Source organism: Numida meleagris, chromosome 9 (genome assembly GCF_002078875.1).
Source record: "Numida meleagris isolate 19003 breed g44 Domestic line chromosome 9, NumMel1.0, whole genome shotgun sequence".
NCBI classification, from domain to species: Eukaryota; Metazoa; Chordata; class Aves; order Galliformes; family Numididae; genus Numida; species Numida meleagris.
In genome coordinates this window covers 970069-991654 of record NC_034417.1, presented here as the reverse complement: position 1 = coordinate 991654, position 21586 = coordinate 970069, and the positions used below count along the sequence as shown (strand labels likewise).

At 47.4% G+C, this 21586-nt stretch overlaps 1 long non-coding RNA gene across 1 annotated transcript in view; it reads right to left on the bottom strand.

Moving 5' to 3' along the window:
- The window catches only part of LOC110403604, a 98970-nt gene that overhangs the window by 48214 nt on the left and 29170 nt on the right, over positions 1-21586 (bottom strand). Inside the window, exons 4-6 of the long non-coding RNA XR_002441754.1 lie at positions 10693-10854; positions 7856-8014; positions 57-234 (exon numbers count right to left, since the gene is read on the bottom strand). This is a non-coding gene — a long non-coding RNA (uncharacterized LOC110403604). The remainder of the gene's footprint in view (positions 1-56; positions 235-7855; positions 8015-10692; positions 10855-21586) is intronic.

Sequence of the window (21586 nt, the reverse complement as noted above, 5' to 3'; positions counted from 1 at the left end):
GCTGTTCATTTTGTATAGTAGGGGATAATATGAGGGAAGAGCAACTGGCATTTTACCCATGGATTTATTTTCCCAGAAATGGCACAGGGGCTTTCCATAGCATCAGGTAGGCTTCTGAATGGCACTCGATGGAGATTCCAGCCGCTTGGCTTTGCCCCAGATCGCTGGGAAGGTCAGAGCTTGCAACAAGCCATATGCTCAGTCTTGGCTTCCCCTCACACTGCCAAGAAGTGTCTGCAAGGAATAAAGCCAGAAGGAACGTTAACTGATCGCCACTGAAACAGAGCCTTTCCTTGGCTTTCACCTAATTAACTATCAAGAGGCAGTGACGGAAGGCCCTACATTGCCAATAAAGAATGTAGGGTTGGTAATTAATTAGCAGCCTATTGGGATCCCAGCACCTCTCGCACACAGCGAGCTCTACAGATTGATACAAAGGGGATTTAATGGAAACACAGCAGTTTTCCCGTTATGGCCTTAAGCAAAACAGAACTAGTTTTTGAAGGAACCTCATTTACAGTACTTTCACATAACTGATGCTTAGCACCTAACCCTGGAGGTAAGGGATTGTATTGGAAAGGAACCTGCCTGCAGAATACTGGAATAAGAGAGAAAGCCCCTCAAGTAATTTGGTGAGCTACGTTCACCACCCTCCATGAATAAGAAAACAGCAACAGCAGAAGGAAATCACATCAAGGCAGTCCAAGGCATCCTTAAAGGATGCTCAGAAGACAAGATGAGAAGCAGCTGACAGAAGTCAAAGAAGGATCCTGGAATGAGACTTCCCTGAGGTTACTCAGGGTCTGCCCCATACATGGTAACCACATAACCTGCACTTAACCTGCACATCCTTCAGGCATGCATCCCATGCTGGCCCCACACACAAACCCAAATCAGAGTCAGATCTGTGTGTGCATCCTCCTGTGCAGCTCACTTTATTGCTAGCCCTGAATGTAGTCCTCTTTAAAGATATTGCTGCATGTCCCCTGCCCAAGCTTGCAGCTGCTCTGTCTTCCTAACAAGCTCTCTGGCTCATTAACCTTTCATTTTGTGTCTCTTGTTCAAAGATGAGGTGTGCCATGCTTGCTCTCACGTCTGTCAGCAAGTTACAGCACCTTCCTGACACCATCAACTGCCTGTTGATCTCTCTCACAAGTGGGCTCCATGCTGGGAGGCTGCACACAGCCTCTGCCTTCAGACTCCTGTGATATTCCCAAAAAATCCTGTCTTTTCCTGTCCAACAGACATCACTCCTCCTTGTAGGCTCTCATCTTTCCACATACATATAGCTGTCAGTTCTATGAAAACGTCAGCTTAATGCTCAGTAAGCATCAAGAAACAGATCAAGTGGTATGAATCATTTGGAAAGAAAAAAAAGAACAGAACAGAAGAACCTATGATTCATCCACACCTTGGATACTTTGTGCACTTGCGGTCCCTTCATCTCAAAGGGGATATCAGAACTGAAACAGATTCTGAAAAGAGCACAACAGATGGTCAAAAACACAGAGCATAATTAAAAGCACAATTACTGCAGGCACCATGAAGTAGGCTCAGCATAGTTAGTGTGTAAGAGGAAAGGCTTGTGGGGAAAAAGTAGGGCTGTGAAGTCATTACTGGTCTGAAGGGGCATCAGCTCTTCATCTTCTCTTGCAAAACAAGAGCAGCCTCACGCATCCCGCCTTCCTTAATACCAGGGAGATCATCCTCTCTCAGTGCTTTTGAAGCTGGTCTTTGCTTTGGCTGAGAAAGAGGACCAACCATATTTACCTCTAATAGCTCGCATTACCATCAGGCAAATATCCTCCCTTTTCTCTTTTGTACCAAGAAAAAAAAAAACACCATCCCAACATTCTCAGAAGTAGATTTACTATCTTAGTGCTGAAGGTCTTTCCTTGCCTCTCCCCATCTGCCATCTTTCATTCATTATGAAGGCATCAGCCCCCATGTTCTATCAGCTCATAGCACCAGTCCACCCACCAGATTTTCAAGGAAGTCATGCTCTTCTTTATTCATACTTTTAGATGAGAAGATCACCCACAGAGCTGCTAGCTTGTCTTCTTCAAAATCTTCTTTCCCTGCGATTTCTGCAGGAAGCTTGACAGCCATTAGCGCACCACCAAGAGCACAGTCAGAGTCACTTCACAGCTCCTCTGTTCACCTCCACCAGTCTCACACTTCAGTGGGGAACTCTCTGGGATGGGCCTCCTCCTTTTATCTTGTGGTTGTACAGTTCCAGAGCACCTGAGGCTTTGTTCTACACCTCTCATGCTACATGAAGTCCAGAGGTTTCGCCCCACAGCTCAGAACCTCCTCGCTGCAGCCAGCAGCTGCCTTCAGTCCTAGAATCCAAGTGCTCAACCCACAGCAGCCAGCCTGCATCCTATGCTGGCTAGGGACATCTTGGCCCAAAATCTGGTTTGGAACATGATTCTATTTCTACTCACCAATGCAAAACAGAGGCAAACACATCATCAATGAAATGCCTCTGCCCAGCCAGGGTCACTAGTTTCTGGGCATCCTTTCCTTCACCGCCCTGCTCCAGGCTCTGCAGCTCCTGTAAAAGCCCCTACTTGACTCCCATCATCTCATCTTCCTTTCACCAGCTGGTCCAGGGATTCAGTGGTCTAGGATGACCCCAGATCCTGAGGGCCTTAAAAGAACAAGTCCTCTTAGGCCAAAAGCAGGAAAGACTTTCCTCCATCAGGCAGAAGCTCTAAGTAAGAGAAAGGTTTGGCTTAAGATGGAACTCAGACCTAGAAATATGTGCATTGCTTGCCTTTTCCTCCCAAAAGCTGATCCGTTAGGATGGATACTGTCAAATTAAATGAGATGGATTCTGGCCTCCTTCTATCTCCTGGGCACAGAAAAAGGCAAAGATTTTGGAAAAGACTTCCCACTCAGCTACTGAGCACCCAGCTCCAGGATAACCCCTGTGCAGTCATTTTTCACATTGAATGTGGTTAAGAGCTGGACAGGAGCCTAGAGAGGCAGAGGAACACGTAAACAGAGATATATTTGTAAATCTGTCTGGATGAGGCCCAGACCAACTGGACCTATCTTTGAAGTTGTTTGTGCTTTGAGCAAGGGCCCGGACTGAAGACTCCCTGGGGCTCCTTTCACCCAGCATTACCCTGTGACTGTAGGACTTTATGGCCTTGAAACAGCAGGCATAATACCACTGCTTAGTTAAAGCAGGACTCTCCTCCAGACACAGGGCACACCACAGAGCTCAGCTCTCCTTGGTTCACTGGCAGGAGATAACCATACAGCAGAACCTGGCTCTGTCCCTAAGGCCGGTGCCCTTTCAATGCAGGTGAACAGTGCCTGCCTTGACAGCATTATCAGAGTCTTGTAGATAAGCCAGAAGAAGAGGGTGCCCATGGAAAAGTAATTTGCAGGAAAACTGAAGTGTGGGAGTGAAATGCTGATTGGGTTGCATTTGCATTTCAGTAAAAATGCACTGACGTCATTGTCTGGCTCTAAAAAAGCATTCCAGTTTTGAAAGTAGTTCATAAGAGCCTTGGTAAAGGAAAGTTCTTGGCAGAGGGGTGGTGTCTGCAGGAGAAACACCAGTTCCCACTGACAGATACTCAGAGGATGAGAAATTGCCCTCCTGTACACACAGAAACACCTCAGGATTGGCCTCCAGTAAGGAGAGATTTTACATCCTCATCTGGAGATCATCGTGGAAAATAAGAGTTTTACAAAGCCACTTTATAGCCCTGAACATCAAAACAAGTGAACGTATAGCATCTCAGATGTTCCGGAGATGAAGAGGCACAGGCTTTTGATGAGATTCCAACTAATTTCACTACACATACATACAAAATCTGGCTTTAACTCTTGCTGTGCTATCAGCCTTAAGATTCCTACTTTCAAGCAGATTTCTAATAAGACCTTCCACAAAATGGCCGAGTGCAGCAATCCACAGTACACACTGCAGCCAGGACATACTTGGGCCCTTTCTCAGTGCAGCAATTGGATAGACAGGACTGAGCTGCAAGGATGCATGTAGGAGAAGGCACTTTCTGTTCCTTACCTTCGAGAATGCAGCAAATGTTTTGGGGGTGCTTTCTGATCTGAGATCACTTGAAGATGCTTGGACATTTCTGCCCAGCACCCTCAGACCATGCAGCCATGTGGTGGAGGATACTTCTGCTAGTGGGAAACTCAGTCCTGAAGTCCTTGTTCAGGGTTATATGTTCCCAGAGCAGCATGAAGCTAGGGAGGAGCAAACAGAGCCATGAGGGGAGACATCAGAGAGTTCCCTTGGAATAATCCCCTTCATGGAGAAGGGCTCAAGCAGCTGTGGGCTTTTCCAGATTCCAAATTCCCAGGATCAGCCAGAAAGGGGCTGGGTTGTTATTTCCCCAGCAGTCTACCTCTAGAAACCAAACCTTCTAATACCTGCACACACACAGAAGGGTTCAGCACTGGACATGCCCTTGTTTTCTACATACATAATAAATAGGTGTGCTCGCAGCCCAGAGAATGCCCTGCTGTGCTGTTCAGCAGCTGGCTAGTATCCTTTTAAATAATCAGTGGGTTCTCTAATGGTACTCCCTGCCTTCTGTTCTTGCAAGCAGCCAGCTAGATGTGCTTATGTGCAGTCAGGCCCTGCATGATGATAATAGATGATAAACATAATTATTTGGGGTCCTGATTGCCTCTGCTTTCTTCATTCTGTTGCTGATGTGTAAAATAGTCTCAGTGTTATCAGTTTTATGGGCAGAAATTTTGAAGATACAGACTTCTTCCTAAAGGAAGAGCTACACGTTCAGGGAAACAAACTGTTCAAGGCAACGAGCCATTCACTGCACTGAGCTGCAGCTGTGGCAGACTTCTGCTTCTTGAAACACCAAGTCTTTAAGATGCACCTGAACACTCCGCAAAGCCAAGGTCAGAGAGTGATGGGAAGTGAGTTTCATTATTCGGCTGTAAACCCAACAGACAGGAAAACATTAGCGATGAACCAGTTAGACTGACTTCTGCTCATAGCAGTGCTGTCACGCAGATATCACAGAACTCAGGATTTTAGGAAGCTAACATTAAGTCTCCCAAAGCAGCAAAATGTTCCATTAGGCCTATTAGTTGAGTGTGTGAAGCTGTGGGGTTGGGGAACACTTTCCTGCACTAGTCAGGAGCTGACTGCCTTCAGATCTGGAGCAGCAGATTTCTCAGGTCAAAATCCAGAATACAGATCTCTTCCCCGTTTTAAAACAAAACTGGGATCCGATGCAGCAGTAGTGCTATGCACAGAGGCTCTGCTCCACCCCGCAAGCACATGTTGCCAAATCTGCACAGCCACATTCAGACATGGGTGCATGGAGCCATGAGAGACATGCAAACATGTACTGTGACACCTAGTAGGACGTGCACAGGAGATAAAAGCGATGGCAAGCCCATCCCCTTGCTGTAGTCTTCTGTCATCTTCTCTCTATTGTCACATGGTTCTTTTTGTAGACCTGGGCTGTGAACTCCCTTTTATATGATCCATTCCACATGGTGAGAGATGGAACTGGTAAGGTCAGGACAGCCTGAACAGCGACAATCTTTCCTGCTGACTCAGGAGAATGTGGTTTAATGAGAGAATGCTGAGAGGCAGAAGGAACAGCAGGGTGGCAGAAACGATACTCACACCAAGCAGCCCTGCTTCTCTCCATGCTAACTCCATCATGACCCGGGTCCTCAAAGACAGCCAGTGTCTGGGACAGAGTAATGTAGAAAAAAACCAGCCCTTTAAGTTTTATTATTAAATAAATACATCAATCCAGCTATCACGAGGCCTTGAAGCCAAAGTAGCCAAGTTAAGGATAGGAGAGACGAGAAAAGCCTTAGAGAGAACAGGTAACAAGAGACCTGTTTCTCACAGAAGAGAGAGAAGGCTTCTAACACAAGCAGGCTGCTACGCCACAAACATTCCCCCTGGCCTGGTAGGGCTGTACAGAGATATTTACACATACAGGCAGGGAGACGCCGACCCCTGGCTGCTGAACAATCAACTTTTATTCTCTCCAGACCAGCAAAGCCAAGATTTTAGTAAACATGTAACCCCAGAAATGTGCCTGTGGATTGGGTAGAGTGGAGCCTGGGCTCTCCTTGCCAAATAACAAAGCCGTTCTCCTGTGGGTGGTTTCATAGTGAGGCCTCTGTGGGGAGGAAGTGTCTAGTGGTCAAGGCAGGGAACAGGGGTTCAGCAGCCCTGGCTCCCACCCCTGGCTCTAGGCATATCAGGGAAGCTCTGACTGCAATAAATGCACGCTCTTGCGGGAGTCACTGCTACCCTCTGTTCACCTCTCCTTGTTCAGGCACAAATTGCTCCTCGGAGGAACAAAGAGACACAGACTTTCCCCCACCTGATCCCACTTCCTGACCTTGCAGAGTTATTGCAGAGTCTGTGTGATTGATGCCTGCAAGCTGTCAGAACTGCTTGGATGACAATCTGTCTGGAAGTTATTGGAAGACATGCACACGTGAGCAAGAGACGTGCAACTCACACACTCTCTACTTCCCTCCGTGCTCGCAAGCCTCCATCCAGATTTGCTCCTCCCGCTACTCACACATTTAAATATTCACAAGATGGGCCTGCAGAAAACCTGTGTTATAAAGCAGAGTAGCCAACACTAGCTGAACAGATCCCCTTACAAATACCCAACCCACCTCCTTGGCTGCACAGACTTCACATTTTATTTACAAAATCAGGCGAATGCAAAGACAGACTGAAAGCCTATGGCAGATCCAGCCCAGCCCTACCCACTTCTGGTCAGCTGGTACCAGTGCCCTTTGCATTGTCCCTCCTTTGTTTCAGCACAGATGTCATTTAACACGCTGCTTAGCCCCTTTTCCAGCTCACTAATGAAGATACTAAAGAAGACTGGACCTAACCCCAATCCCTGTGGCACGCCTTTAGATAAACACCTCCTTGAAGAGTTCCCATCAACATCTTACTGATGACGGACTGTTGTCTTGAGGTGTGCAGAGCTATTAGAGCTAATGACTTCACTTGTCATAGTTTATTTTGCAGTGAACACCATGGGGAGAACCTACCAACCTCACCAACAGTTTGTAAAGAAAAAAAATGAAAGTAGGAACAGTCCGTGGTCACCCAGGATGGCTCTGTATGTAGTGGGCACACCAAGTTTGTCTGCTTACAGCATTTTGTCCCACTTCTCTTTCTACATTCAGTCTCAGTTTTATCTGTACACTGTTAATTTTTTTAAACCTTCTCTCACCTTGTTGGCTGCCTTTCAGGAATAGGTGGCATGAGTCAACCGCAGTGGACTAGTGTAAAATGTTGTAAGATACTTCCCTCAAGTGGAAGGAATAAAAATCACTCAGCTATGTGTCACACTCTGTAGTATACCTCAGGTAGCAGAAAGAAAATGAGAGGTGGACACCTGCATGAGGTAGAATCTGACAACCTGCTTGAAAGGTGTTAGGAGCATATAGAAACTATCAATGATACTGCAAAAAAAAAAAAAAAAAAAAAAAAACCAACATCCCTGCTCTACAAATATCAGGGCATATAAGAACTCACCTGGCCACCCTTTGTAAGAGATAACCTGTCAGGTTACTACAAGGACAGCTAATGTATATCCATGACCAGGTTTTGAAAATGGCTTGAGTGCTCGCTGAGCTGAAGTGTTCTAAGAGCTCCTACATGACATTCCAGCATAAATGGAAGAGGCTGCTTAGAAGGAGCCTGAGGGAAGACATACCTGAGTCCTGTATAACAAGGCTTCTACACCTACCAGGGCCTGCAGCAGGGCTGTGAGGGACAGGCAAGAATGGAGGAACCAGATACAGGCTGCAGTCTGCTGGCAGAGCTGGTGTGGGTGGTATCTGTACTCACCCTACGGCTGATGTCTGCTCTCATCACCACTGCTTGCCTCAAAGCAGGCAACGAAACATGAACAAAGAATTCAGATCTCGCTGTAGTTTTACTGTTACGAAGATAGCAACTCAGCTCCAGTCTCTTCCGCATACACTGAACAGGAGAGCACTTCATCTCCTGCAAATAAAAAGAGATAAGAGGGGCCTAGCACAAGGCAGGATTTGTCTCTGTAACTGATCAGTTCAACAAAAGGAAACACAAACCATTTATTAGTGAAAATGAATTGTGCCATCAAGGGAGATGTCTGCAATTATTTCTTTTAAATATCATGTTCCATTAACTGGAAAATATATAATTAATAAACTTGCCCCCTCATTTTCGTTAAGTTTCACTGCAAGGACCTTATTACTGAAATAAATCTTTCTAGCAGTGCATGTTGACAGAACAGAGGAAGGTGCACGCCTCTGTGTGTGTGATAATTTCCTTATTTGAAACTGAATTACTAGGGAGGAATAATCACCTTTCTTCACAGCTAAGACTGCAGATATACCCCACTCTGAGACCAGTTGTTTAAGCTCATGCCTCTTGGAAGCAGGCAAGAAGAGACTGCTTTGGCTGGCAGATGACTCGATCTGAAAGCCATCAAGCAGATGCATGCTCTTCTTTCACTGGCAAGTCTGGAGATACAAAAAATAAAATTTATTTTTTGATTCACAGTCCATTAAAAATGTCTTCTGACTATCTAGCTGTTCAGAAGGACCTCGGTGGTTAGGCTGATATGCAGACTCTTTTATAACCCCCACATTTACCCACCTCACAACACTGCACTAGAGCTGCACAACTGTGATCTGTTTTCCACATACATCAGAACTGTTTTGATGTGGGGATGTTTGGTGATGGCTGTAAACGATACCAATTAGAAACACTTCAAAAATGTTGCTGAAATTTGACTCCAAGCATAAAATTCCCCTTAGATTTTGTCTCCACTTATGATCTTTCCCTCAAGTTAGTTGATTGCCAGTTCACCAAGGGTAATCAAAATATTTCCAAAGGCTGTTCTGGGCAATCTTTTTTGCCTTGCTGCAGGCTACAAATGTTCGTGGTTTGCCCTAGGCTGATGTTCATTCCTGCCTGATTTGGCACACACAGCAGTGCATGCCAAACAAGGAGGAAAGCCCACCTCCATCACAACTCTCCCTCCCAGGGACGGTGGCAGAGGGACCAAGAGAGCAGTGGCAGGAGGAAGAAGTGCATGAACACTCGCTGGATTGATGGTGATACAACTTCTGGGTAGCAAGGAGAAGAGGGCTGTGTGTATTTTAATAAAGCCCTATGATCTCACTGCTTTTGAGATGTCTGGATGCCCTCAGCAAAGCCAATGGGCTCCAGAGGCAAGGGAGGACAAAAGCTCTGCGGGTTGTGTGTGCTGGGAAATGCACAACCCCTAACTTGGAGCAGGTCAGACCTCAAAAAACTATATCAGATAACCTTACCTTGCTACTGAATCTAAATAGAGGGGCCCATTCTCCACATCATTTTAACCAGCATTTAAGAGTGTTAAAACAGCCAACCAATTTGATTACACAGAAATTTTCGAGTCAGCAAATTATCTAGTTAAATGATGCATATAGAATTGGTAATTCAACAGCAGCAGAAATCTTTTAAAATTTCTCACCATCTAAAGGCAATAACCCTATAAAAAGACAAAAAGAGAGGGGCTGAGGATATTGTCCTTGTAGAAGAAATCATAAGAATATTTTAGGTATCAGCTATAATGCAACCTTTATGCAGTTCCACAAATAGCGCGGGTTGAGATTGGGTTTAGAAGTAGCGGAATGGAAGCTCTGAAAACATTATGTGATGTATTACATATTACAATTATTTGCCCTGGTCTTGCCCTAGGGGAGGGGATTGTGTATCAGCTCATCTCCATCAACGCGCCTCTCTGCATAAACACTGTACAAAAGTATGACTTTACTATTGTAGACAAAAGCATGACAATAGCATGCAGCATGCACACTCCTGTCCTCCAGCAGCTGAGAACCCCTTTGTGCAGACGCGCTGATTTTTGCATTCCACAGCACCTCTGCTGGGTAAGACCAGGAACACTGGAGAAGAAAGATGGAAAAGTTAAGCAACTTTACTCTCCAGCTCTTGGGCTGCACAAGGGGGAGAGAGCAGGGAGGCAAAGCATCTGGCTTCACTGCTTCTCTAACAGCCTGGCAGGAAGGCTGCTGTCAATTCCACCTTCTGCCTTGTTGGAAGAAAGTAGAAGTGACAAGAGGCCCTCCAGGCAAGCAGCCAGGAACCAGAAATTCAATTGAGCTACCTCCCGAAACTGGACTTTTTTGGAGACCCTTTCCCTGAAATTGTTTTGCCTTTAAAAAAAAAATTCATCGCAGTTCAGGGCCAATTCATCATCCCTGGTCTCCTGGCTCTCCTTCCCTCCAAAAAGCATGATTTGCACAAAAAGATTTCCATTTTCTGGGCTGCTCCACAGCCAGCCTCGCCCACAATAAATACATACACACATAAATATGCACTCACACGCACGCACAGATACAAACATTGTTATTTATAGATAGAGGCATTGCCACAGATAAATACACGGGTGTGTTTCCCTCCTATATAACATGTGAGAGAGAAGCAATACTGCAGCTGAATTCACTCTACATTCCTTGATTAGGAAACAGAGTGTGGGACATACGGTCTATCTCTAGGGCTTAGACCAACTGGTTATTGGCTGGTGCTGTTGCTCTCTAACAAGCCCCTGGATATATCACTGTGGCTGCAGAGAAATGTAGCTGAAAGAGCCTTTCACTGTCAGTAGCAATCTGTCACTTCATGTATCTTACCCTATCTCTTCCAGCACAAAAGCTTCGGAGCTGCAAGTCAGTTAGGAGAAAGGTCATTCTGCAGGTAGGCTCTGGTGTTTTTCTTTATTTCTGGGAACGTGTGGCCAGCTTGAGGCACCGTCTGGATGCTCCAGCATGTTTTGCAGCTTCACATATGCCTGACTATAATTTAAGACAAGAGAGCATTTCCATTACAAACCCCATTTTTCCCATGGATTTATTTCCCCTCTATTTGGCTTCTCTTTGGGGTGGACCTTCCCAGAATACATTCACAGGCAGGGAGAAACTATTTTTCTTGTGCAATGTTTAAATCCAGCTCAGCCTCTTTTGGTTATAAAGAAATTACATATGCATACAAACACTCTCGAGCACATACAAAAAGCTTATACAAACATATGCCCGCAGAGAGATCTGTTACAAAAAAGACAAGCCAATGCAAATAAGCTCAATTTTAGAAGTGAATTAATTTGACTGACTTTATTATCCTAAATTATTAACAAGTTCTAGCAAACTTAGAATGCAACAACCACACATGGGCTTTCATCTGAGTTAAACAGAAACAGATAACTTTTCCTGATAGACATGGTATCAGCATAAATCTGCAGTAGCGAAGCTGGAAGCAGAAACTTGACACAGGACGCTCTCTTTGCAGGTCTGTGCTCCCAACTCCTGTGTGGTTCTCCTCCCTGAAATATTCCAGTGAAATGAATCACCCTCCAACAATGCCAGAAATCCCCTGTTTTCATGAATGCCACCTGAAACCTGACCTCCACTGCATTCTAATGTGTTTATGACTTGGTCTGGCTCAGTGAGCCCATTTTGGGGCTCTTTTTTTCTTTTTTAAACTCTTTTATCGATCCTATTTTTATGTAGTCCAATAAAGCACATTGACGGGAACAATTTATGCTGACTAGTGCCTCTAGTTCCAGGAGAGCCTTCATCCCACTTCTGATGGCACTCAAAAAGGATGATGTTATGCCCAGGCTTGTCTTTCAGCTACGCTGTGGATTCCCTGGGTAAGCCCACAGAGGCTCCACAGCCTTTCTGGTCTTCACTTCTCCACTGGTGATCACCTCTCCACTGTCAAAATGGGGATGTTAGCTTTCCCCTAGTTTGCTGCAGCACTGTTGTGCTATCTAGCTTAATGCAAATCCTTCCAGTGCCACAGGAAGCCCGATCAGCAGGCCAGGAATGCTACAGATCTATCCCATCAGGAACACTACCCATTTATCCAATCAGCTGGAGATGCTGTGGCTGTCCTCAGGATATGTGGTATTCCCTCTTCTTTCCTTGATCTTTCCTCTGAGGCTGGGAAAACACTAAGAATATTGTCCAGGAAAAATGGTTAGTATTTTCCCATAGTGTTTGGTGGCTCCCAAGTACAGCGTAATCATTTTCTCTTCTGTGAACTTTTTGCTAAGAGGACACATCAACAGGGCAGAGAGCTGCAGAGACTGAAAACATGAGCTCAATTTAGCCACAGAGCAGATGAAGTTTCCTGTTGTATTTTTCATCTAAGGACAGCAAATCCCTCTGCCAAGCAACAGCCCAGGTGGCCACAAATACTGAAATGCTAACTGCCTGCACGGCATGCAGGCAGACACGCAGTGAGTCCTTCCAGGAAGGCAATGCCACCTGTCAGCAGTGCCGGGAGCTGGGGGACAGCTCTGGAGGCATTAGAGAGCAGCTGGATTCTCACTCATCCCGAGCCTCCTGCAGTTAGGAAGCACTGGTAGGGTTTCATTCTTCACCAGCCACTGCTGCACTCTGCGAGTGATATGGCAGAGATGGCATCAGGCCAACGGGAACCACGTGTGGTGAAAATGCAGCTCATTGCTCAGCAAAGGGGAGGAAGATAAAAGAAAACATGGGCTCTAAACCTACCTGGATCTGCTGCCTCTGCTGCTGCAAGAAGGGGGACTGGCACGCAAGCTTATTGCACATTCAGTTAGCATCAGAGCAAGAGCACTAGCTTCAGGCTCCTCATTTATACACAGAAGAAGAACTGAAATGCCTCCCGTCCCCTCACCTTGCACAGCACCAAGAGGAGGATTTCATTCCACAAGTGGAGGATTTTTTCATTCCACACAGTCTGTGAGCTGTAAGGGTAGGAGGATACACGCTGGGACGATGGGCAGGCAGATGGATGGCTGTGAATGCTGCAGGCAAGCTGAAGCACAGGCAGACAGCTTGCTGAGTGTCCCAGAACCAAGAGCTGCTCGAATTGCTGGAGGTACTGCAACAGTCTTGGGTGACATGATGGACATGGAGCCTGCGCTGCCTCACATGCTGCGAAAGCAAGGGTTCCACCTGTGCCTCCCCAGCACGTGCCTCCCTCAATATCTCCCTCCATTCCCATATGCTAAGTGATCTGGACTGCTGGGCCCAGCAGGACAAACACACCAGGCTTCCTGGCATCTCAGCCAGGACTTATGAAGCCATCACACACTCAGGCTGCCTCCCAACAGTGCCAGCACGCCTTGGTACGTTGCCTGCTTTTCACCTGATTGTCATTTTGGGATGCTATCACTGAAAGGCATTTTGGAGCTTGAAGACTTGCTGCGGAGAACGAGGCCAAATTCCCAGCCCTTCCACCTCCCCACTTCTCCCCTGCTTTCTCTTTTCTGGAAAGTTTTCCCATGCTAAGTATAGTTCCTAACAGGTGTGTGACCAGAGGGGACTGTCAGGGATGCAGCTGTCCCCACAGAGGCCGGCATCCATCTCCATCTGTCTCACTGGAGCTATCCCTGCGTTCTTCGGCCATGGGCTGGGGGAGCTTCAGAGACTCAGACAGGGAGGAGATATGTGTACAGGCACAGAGGGAGGATAACTGTTCCAGGGAACACCACAAACAAAGCCTCTGACATCAAACTAATGCATCCTCTGAGGCTTTTAAAGAGCCCTTGCCACGCACAGGCAGGCTGCCAGCTAACTCATCTCTCTTCCTTGCCATGCTAGCAGCCTGATGCCAAGGTCAGGCTTTAAATGAAAGCTGACTGCTTTGCAATCCCCAGAGCCTCTTTTGGGGATGCCACAAGACTGGTAAGAATCGGCAGAAAATACTTGACTGGAGCCAGCTCCAGCAACGTTTGGGGCCTCTCAGTTCCCACACGCACCTTTTACCAGGGCGTAACACCTTCAGATGCAGACACCAGCAGGAGTTTCATCCAGACACTGTCCAGATGAGTAGCAGCTCTGGAAGCCCTGACAGTCTGAACTTAATGTGGAGCTTTAAGAAATAGGGTGTTGTTCTCCAGTCCCCAGCCCTGCATGCTAAATTCCACTTCTGTTACTGCAAAACTGGCATTTCAGCTCTCACAGCTGAAAAGTCTGAGAAAGTGGCTCAGGGATGAAAACCCTACTCCCCAGACCTACAACAAACAAGAAGAGTTAAAGCCAGATTTTTAATCTCTAAGGTTTTTAAGCCAATTTTGTGACTGTATCAGGCAGCTCTGGCATCCTTTGTAGCTGGTGACTCACTGAACAAAGGGGATCTGACCAAGGGGACTGGGGAGGTTCTCTCCCATGCAGAAATTTCTGGAGCTGGAAGAGAGGAAGCATAGAAAACACAAGCAGACATTTGAGAGGCATTTGCAAACTGATCTCAGAGCCAAAATTTCCTCTGAGTCCCGCCTGCACATCTCTGCAAACCTATCTGGCCTTTACACAGTGGTTTAGAACAATTTGACCCAGAGTCTGAACAACAGAATTAAGCACTAGGTCAGCAGAAAAATGACTGCAGCTGCTTATTATTGCTTGCTATTGAAGAGTTATTGTTACTACAGAACGTTTGTTTCCCTGAGCCACATTGTGTAAGTGTCGGTGCCTTTGCTAGATTTAATGGTCCAATTATCATGGGCTGTGTCACCTCCTCCCCTTTCCACATGATGAGACCTGCTCTCCTGCCTTCATTCCCCTCTGCTGTTTTGCTAGCAGGCAAACACACCTCTGCCGCTCCTTCGTGGGTAGCCTTGCTTGTAACTTCTCCCATGCTTGGAGTAGGCGGAAGAGGCGGAGTGGCAGTCTCTGGGTTGGATATCTCACCCTAAAGATGGTTGGCTGGGAGGGGGTCTTCTCTGGATGAAAGCTTTTATTTGGTGCAAATGCCACCAGAAGTTCTCATTTAAAGTCATGTCAAGGTCTTCTCCCAGCCACTGCAGTGAGCTGTGTTCCCCTGGACCCTCTGCTGTACGCCAACCTGCTCAGGGGATGGCATTAATGGCTTTGGCTGGGATGTCCAAGGAGACAAGGAGTGACAGGGCACTGCCAGATAAGAAACTGCTTCCATTCACCTGAAGCAGCTGGCGACCAAAGATCTACTAGTCTGCTATCAGCCTCACAATCCCTTAGAAATATCCTGCAAATATTCCAGAGGGAAACAAATCTACTTTTGGTACACATCTGCTTGTATGACAGTGCCTCAGCCAAAAATCCATACCGACATGGAACTGGTTAGTCATTCTCCTTCCCTAAATGGTCACCTTAAAGCAAGGGAGAGTCAGTTTAAAATAAAGAGTAGCAGGAAGGGGACAGGAGCTGGCTAGGCTGGTGGGGAAGGGGCTAAGCTCCCCTTCTGGATCCCAAGAGCAGCCTGCAGCAGGTCATCCGTGACATACCCTGACTACCATATCTGAGAACATCAGCTCCGGCGGGATATCAAAAAAGCAGTATAACAAACATCATTAGAGAGTTTCACAATAGGATCAGACATTTATGGGAATAAGAACATCATCCGCAGCGACAGTAGCTCAAATGAAAATCATAACAGCTATTGATTCGCCTGCTTCAGGGTATAAGCTGCTTGCCAGCTGGGGTCAGGGGGAAATCTCCCCCCATAGGGTAGTACTGCACAATTATGGGCATTATGGGATTTTTATGCCTTCCTTTAAGGCATCCGGCCTTGGCTTCTGGTGGAGACAGGGTACTGGGCTAGAAGGACTGTTGGTCTGTTCAGCTCAAACAGTTTTTATGTTCTAAAACAAAATTAATGGTTCTCTCACTGAGACACCATGCAGCAGAACTGCCTGCCCCGTGCATCAACAGCTGCCAAGGCAAGAGTGCAACCAAAAACTCTGAAAGCTCCTGGAATGACACCATGCCCAGTCCCACCACCAACCTGCTGGAGGGTGCAATCTGTCTTTATTTCTTGTGGGGTCACCTTTCTCCCTTAAGATGCTCACTCCAGGGCAAATGAGCACCACAGGAACACAAGGAAAACTCTGCTTGTCTAAGAGCAGGGATGGGACTGCGACTTCTGGTACTGCAACAACAGAGAGCTCCTACCATGGCCCCAGAGAGCTCCCACCTAGCACAAATGGGTGATCTGGGTCCTCATGCCCCACACACGGATGCAGCCTTCAGGCTGTACTTCCTTCAGCAGCCTCTCACTCTGGCAAAACAGCCGTCCAGCAGGTCAGGCTGGCTGTGGCAGCCAGAACAATGGTCTTAAAAACTTCAGGATCCACATGGAGGTCCCTTCTGCTTGCATGGAACAACACCTCATCCATCACTAAGATAGCCAGCCAGGGTCACTCATCTTCATTTGACAATACCTTCAATCTACAAACACCTAGATTAAGTCTCACAACCAGTCTGGGAACTGGTCAGAATCCTTTTACCAAGCCAAGGGTACACTTTCCTGGCTCAGATGCAGCACAAGGCTTTGCCTCAAAGAATTCCCATCGTGACTTCTATGACAGGATTTTCTGAGAAGCCACTAAACCCCCAAGCTTGTTGAGCCAATTATTTTGGTGTGTAAGTAGAAGCCAAATTCTGCAATTGCAGAACATGTGGTTGACTTGTGGCTTGCCCTAAAGGAGCCAATAGCGCTGCTGGGAACCCTGTCCCAGGAGCCCGGAGCCCAGCTTTCTGCAAATCATAGAGCCTGCTGCTTATATGCCCATCCTGGTGCGCCTGTATCTCTGCTGGGGCCAGAACAGCTCTGGAAATTGTAGGGTCTGAACTGCTTTTGTAGATGAATAAGGGGATCTTGCTATAAAACCGCAGTAACTCCTGGGAATGACAGGCATCCTCCCCGCATATGCTGGTTTGACCTAAAGGATGGCATCAGCATCCCATAATGCCCATAACTGTGCAGTACTACCCTCTGGAGGGAGATTTCACCCTGACCCCAGCTGGCAAGCAGCTTATTTCACTGGGATAAAAGGCTAAAAATTTAGGATCTGACTTGGAAGCACTCTAAGGGAGGCTGTACTCAAGGTTATTCCACCTTGACAAGATTTTTAAATACAACCCTCAGTGCATCACAACCCCTGCAGGCCCTGTCTGCTCCCCTCTAATACAGCACCATGCCCCTAGCTCTATCTGTCTAGGGAAACAAAGTCCTTACTCATACAGGGATGTTGATCAAATCATAAAGAAGATGTAATGACATTGTCTTGGCTGACATGCTGATCGATGCTTTTCATGCAAAATTATACTTTCTGTGACTAATAAATATTGATCTTTTTTTTGTTCTTGTGTAGCACTGTAATAAACAGTGACTCAAATATCTGCCAGCACTGAGCATCCTCGCTCCTTGGCAGCCCCCGGCTCCCCTGCAGTCACCACCAGCAGCTTTTTGCACTTTTTGGTGTTTTCACGTTTGCCTGTACCCACCTGACATGAGAGCACCACGCGTGATCTCATGGAAAAAAGAGTATGAAGACCCATCTTACTTCATAGGAAGAAGCAGAATTGAAATGGAATTGGAATGAGGGCTGGAGAGAGACGTCAGAGACATGTCCTGGGCACATTTAGGAAAATAAACAGAAGAAACTGGACCAAACAGAGAACAAATGGAAACATTTGCAACTACTTGGCAGAGGAATCCTGTAACCTCTAACAGGTATGGTCAGACAACTTGAAACTCCATGAATCAGAGCTTGGAGCTCAGTAGCAAGTGCCTGGCTACTAGCTTTGCAGGACACAAGGCATCCATCTAGACCTGTGTTAAGCACTGGGCCCACATCACAGCTGTGCTGCTCTCTTTGCTCCTCTGCTGGAGAGGGGGCAAGCAGTGCTCTGCGTTTCACACCCACGTGGCTCCCTCACCTTGCTCAGCACTTTATCCAAGCACAAAGCAGCAGTGACTCGGCTCTGCTCCCATAGTACAAACGTTCACAGATAAAGAGATCATCCTCTCCAAAGGGTCTGGGGTGAAACAGCCTCAGGAGATGGAAAAAATATGTCACAGCGCAAAGCAAAACCCTGTAGAGCTGTGCAAGTCAGAAGCAGCTGAGATTTCACCTATGCCTCCAGGACTGCAAAGCCAAGGGAGAGATCCTGGCTGAAGAGCAACTTAATTCCTGTTGGAGGGAAGCAAAGCGGGGACAAGTCTCAGGGACTGCTGCATGGTACCAGTGTGCCTTGCTGCCCAGGAGCTCAGTTCAGCCTTGTCTGTCCCTGACAAACCCCACTCACCGGGCAGGTCTCTGCATATCACCAGGTATCAGCAGTGCATGACAGCATCCCAGGAGTGAGCCATCATGAGATTTGTGAAGAGAAATGCCTGGTGCGTGGTTCTGTGACTGTGCAGCTCTGATGAGGACTGCAGAGGGTTTCCCTAAGAATACATGGGTCTGGGAGGCAAACCAGCATCACCAAAAGAGGCAGCAGCACCCGAACGGTCAGAAGAGAAACAGAAACAACCTTTGAAACAGAAGCCCACAGAAGAAAAAATTGGAAAAAAAAGCTCCAGAATGCAAGGGGAGGGGATCTATTTAGAATGTTACCCTCTTTCTCCAGCTGATTGCAGCCTTCAATACAAAACGACAAACTGTTCAACACCTGTTCCAGCCAGGATCCCGAATACCTGCTCAAGGTGGGGACACAGTGACCAGCGCCACATGCTAATGCAGGTGTCACTTATGCCAGCTTCCTGGAAAAGGCAAGTGACAGAAACCAGCCTTCAATCCTCCTGCACTACAGGAGTTATGCACCTTACCTCAGGGACCTGGAGAACACCAGCAAGAACACAGGTGTCTACACAATTTAGGTAACGCCAAAGCTGAGCATTTAGTAAAAGGGCTGCTGGGACACAAGTACATGACTGCTACATCTTGGGTTGGGTTCCCAAATTTTTACGGGACCCTGGCCCCTGTTTTCTCTGGGTGTTGCTGCACTGCTTCTTCTCCTCCCATCTCAATCGGAGAAGGGAGCTGCAGCAGAGAGCATGAAGTGCGAACTCAGATACAGGACTGCAGATAGATTGATGATGACAGGCAGAGGCCTGGGTTCACTCACTTCTGTCTGGTAGACACACAAGTGATTGAATTTGCTCACTACACATTTGTGGGAGTAGATTGCTTTCTTTTGCTGAAGGGAAAGGACCGGATTCATAACCACCATGAGCAAAGGAGTTACGCTGCAACAGTGAACCAGAGAGCAGGAAGGGCCAGAGGTCTGTGGTGTTCTGTACAATCTCAGGCATTCCCATAGGTGCTGCACACATGCACACAACCCACTGTAGATGACCCTACTCACCACTCCTCTCTCTACCACTGATCTGCCATTATCTCTTTGCTCTTGAGAAACAGCTGTAGCACATCCTATCCCTTTTCTTTCTGAACACTGCAGGCGGGCAATGATTTGTGCTGCCTTCTGTGACCTTTGACAGTATCTGAAGGTGTTCAAGGTAGCCCAGGTCTTCTGAGCATGTCCACTCCTGGTCCTTCCAGCACAAAACGTGCTTTCACCAGCAATTATAATGTGCCCTATTTCCCCTTCCCCATGCAGACAGCTGAGCAGGCACTTAACGCCAAAACCCTACAAATAAAGACACAGGTTCTGGACTAGGGAGTTTAATATACAATAGCATCTCGCCTAGGCTGTGAATGGGTTCACTGAAGGGCTCCCCCAGCCCTGAGACTGTAGCCTTCCCCATCCCCCTCCTGGGAAAATCAGAGAGACTAAGGGCTGCTGGTCCAGCACATTTGCAGGAGTGGGAGTTGAATCAATGAAGCTCTGAAAGCCAGTGGGGAAAGTCATTCTGCACTTTCCTGACACTGGGAATAAATGATTCAGTGGGAAAGAAAAAAAAATAATACAACAACCCTCAAAATGAGGCTGGAATTACCCAGTGGAGAGATATTTCATCTTGAGGAATTGCATTTGCTGCAGCGTTCATCTCACTGAGCCACAGCCAGGCTTTAATATCCAGCAAAAGGTCAAACCTAAATGGGAATTGTTTCAGCTTGCCAGAGCCCCCAACACCAGCTTGCAGGCTGAGAGGGAGAGACGAAGGCATGTGTCCATCCCAGGATCGCTTCACGCACCTAACAGCACTCCAGGCACTCTCAGAGTTTCAAGTGGCTCAGCAAACATTCATCAGCCCTTCCCATCCTGCCAAGTATTATCACGCCCAGTTTATTAGCAATCATCTTCCTTATTAATTCGATAGCACTCGCCATCTCAACCCTACCTTCGGAATCACTCATCATGCCAAAGCTGAAGGACCTGGAAGCAATGCAGGGCGCAGCTGTACGGGTGCTGCTTTGGTTGCAAGACACGACCTCACTGGTGGCCCTGTGACAAAAGGATTGGTGGAGTTAGTTCTCAGAGACAAGGCAGAAAGCATCGCTGGGCCTGCAGTGGCTCTGCCACCTGGCAGCAGTAGTTTACAACTGGGGGCACTGCTTTGACACAAAGGCAATGTTTTTTGGTGCTGTCCTTCAGTTTTATTTAGTCTTACTCTGTCCTCTTTGCAGTTTGAGAGTTGGGGATCTCCTACCACTGCAGCACTGAACTTGGGATGGAAGACATGTGGATCCCTCAAGGTTTGGCCAGTCTCCTTCACCTGCCTCCTCCACCAGAGGGAACGGCAGGCACACAAAGCACAACAGGAGTTGGTCCCTGTGCCGAATCCAAGGCCTGTAACAGGCACTGGGCCATGACTGGACCCTGGACGCATACCTCTCTTCCTGATGGGTTCCCACACATGGTTCAGCCCAGACCAAAACAAAGGAGCATGGCCTGAAATTGTCCTGCACTCACTCCCTTTGGCAGAGGGGCTGCATATGGGAGGAACAAACCTGTCTGCTTGGGTGTCTTGAGCAGGGTGAATTTGGGGTGAAGGCTGGGGGCTTCCAGATGTTTTCACTCAAGACATGTAAGTGAGGCACCTGCTTATCGTAAAGGAAGGTGGGATTTCAAGGCCCTTGATGGCTGCAGGAGGCAGCTGTCAGTTCCGTGATCATCTGGAAACTTCAATGCCTTAAATATATTTTCTGCACAGAACTGCAGAGACTTTCTGCCAGTGCCCTGGTCCTGACCTGCTGCCCTGGCAGCTGCTCTGCCCCTCGTTCCTGACCTGTTTCTCCGCTCACCTCCTGCACCACCAGCACTGCTGGCCCCGAGAATCCTCAGCCCCCTCAGATTTCTCATGTAAGAAATATGTTTTTATGAGCATCACGTTGCACACTTGGGTCTGCCTGGCAGTACTGCACCTCTCTGCCTCCTCTCAGCTCCACTGTGTACATGTCCTGGGTGGTCCTTTGGAGCAGGAGCATTGTCATCACAGCCACGTGCCTCACAACCCCCACCTACATTTTGTACTCCCTTCTTCTTTCTTCTGCTTTGGTGTTGCTTGTCTCCTTCTATACATCTGCTCTGCCTCTCCTCAATAATCTGTACTCCTCTCCTACCCCTCAGACTCAGCTCTACCCTCTGGGAGTTCAGTGTCCCTAACTTGGGTTGCAGCGGAGTTCTCCAGGAACATGCTGGGCAGATGGGGTGGGAGGAAGGCAGAGAGCTTCCTGCCTGCTCTTCTCACCCTTCTGCATGACCAAGATGAGAGCTTGAGGGAAGAGAGAACTGAATTCTTCCTGTAACATCGCATTGTCCACACAACAGGGAATGAGCTAGACAAGCAAGCTGAACAGAGGGGGATTTTACC